Source organism: Pygoscelis adeliae, unplaced genomic scaffold (assembly GCF_000699105.1).
Source record: "Pygoscelis adeliae isolate BGI_AS28 unplaced genomic scaffold, ASM69910v1 Scaffold287, whole genome shotgun sequence".
In the NCBI taxonomy this organism is placed as follows: domain Eukaryota; kingdom Metazoa; phylum Chordata; class Aves; order Sphenisciformes; family Spheniscidae; genus Pygoscelis; species Pygoscelis adeliae.
Window position 1 is genome coordinate 141,703 of NW_008825154.1, and position 2,106 is coordinate 143,808.

The window sequence follows — 2,106 nt, forward strand, 5'->3', positions numbered from 1 at the left end:
AGCGCTTGCAGGCAGCACCGAGGGGGCTTAAAGACACGATACTGAGGTCTTCGACCAGATTGTAGAACCCACCAAAATGCTTCTTCCAAGATCGAAACCAGGCCAACAAAGCAAAATATTGTAGGTAACTATTGGAAGGATCCCTACAAAGTACTCGAGCCGTGTCTGAGGAGGGGGAAGGGAAGAGAACAGCGACTCTGGCAAGGTAAATGCAAAAGTACACCTGGGCAGGCAAAAAAAAAAAAAAAAATACAAATTTTGCAGAGTAATTTGCTAAAGGTTTGAAAAATATCGGGCCGTCCTTTCGCAGCAACCTCCCGGGCACCAAGGCTGCGAGGAGCCTGCCGACCGATAAAGGGGCAGGCCGGGGAGCGGCGAGCAGATAAGGGGCCGGGAGGCGAATTCCTCCCGGCCGCGGGTGCTGGGGAGGAGCCCGGGGAGGTTCCCGTTGCCCGGCGGTCTGACAGCAAAAGCAAGTTTTTGCTTTCCAAGAGGCCACCAGCTGCTGGGAAAACTGGCGCAGGGCAGCGTCGCTGCGGGTTTGCCGCCTTCGTACCACCTTTATAACCCCTCTGCCGTCAGGCGCCGTAGGGAGCCGGTTACGGCGGCAGAGGGACCTTTTATCTGCCCCGTCCAGCCCCCCTTAGGCCCCGAGGACGCAGCTGCCAGGGCAGGTCCCCGGGGAGCTGCTGGAAATGACAGCGGCGCTGGTGGAAATGCAGACAGGCTTCCCTGGAAAAGGGCTTCACAACTTCCAGCGGGTGAATTCACATGGCTGGTTACCGCTGTTCGTCTTGGAGAAGGAAGAGAAACTAGAACTCCTTGTGAAATATCGCTTTAATGAACATGAGGTTGGGTAACCTGGAAAGCAAGAAGGAACGTGAGGGAAATGGAGCTGGCAGCTGGTTATCGGGCAGGGTTGGTCTGGATGGGGAGGGTGGAAAAAGAGAAGGAAGAGCCTTGCAAAAAATAAGCACTAAGTAAACCACTATCAGACGAGTTCATTAGAAATTCATGCAAAAAAACCCACTGCCAACCAGACCAAACACGCATGGGACGGGCCGGCCCCCCCCACCTCAGCACGAGGCAGAAAAAGCCACTCGCTGAGCAGCCGCAAAAACCCGACAGAACTAAAACACGTCGAGAGTGTTTTGAAAAGGGATTCGCGACTTTCTGGGCCTCTGGTCTTGGCTCTTCCTCGCTCAGCTTGTGTTAACCACCCACCGGCAGAAAAAGTGCGACGCAGTGAGATCGTGCGAAAAGTCCTCCCCGCAAAAAAAAATCACTGCGCGCCTTTCAAAGCCCGGGCCTCGCGGGCACAGCTTGCAGGGTAAGCCCGGCAATGGCAGCAATTACACCGAAACCTGCAAGAGCTCGAGGTGGCCGAGGGAAACCCCAGAGAGCAGAGTTGCAGCACGGTATTTCGTGCTGCTACGCAGCAGCGTGTCTTGGGAGCAGCAGCTCAGGGGCGGCTCCCGGGCCGTGCAACGGGCAGGAAATCACTCACCCCGGATCAAGCAGCGGCACTGCAGCGTTGTCTGCTGCCCGAGCACATTGCACCCCCACCCCCACACCCCCCCTGGGCACCGTGCGGAGCCCCGCTCCTTCCAGGGACGGTGGCACTTCTCAGTCGCTGAACGGCCTTTGCACGGGACACCCACCGAAGAGTTTGCAAAGCTCAGTGGCGGTCTGCAGACATCTTGGGTAGGAGGGAGGTGCCCACCGCAACGGAGCAAACCTGCAGGGCGCTCCTGAGCTGCATGAAAAACTGCCGCCGAATCTAAACACCTGCACAGACACAGCTACTTTCTCTTCCAGGTGCAAAACACACTTTTCTATCTCCCCTTTTATAGTTCATTGCTGGTAAGGACAGTAAAAGAATCCTCAGAGAACGTCTTTCTCTCTTCAGTTTTTATTAGGCCTTTTGAATCGGAGGCAAAGCCGCGCTGCGGGGCTCTCGCAGGGCTGCTGCCTGTGCTGTGAACGTGAGTGAAACGCGTATTGGAAAGCAGACGCCCGAAGCCCTCCCTCGGAGCCGGTCCCAGCGCGGGGAGGGAGAGGCTGGAAGGTCACTGGTGACACCTCGATGCCTCCTCTGAAACCTGG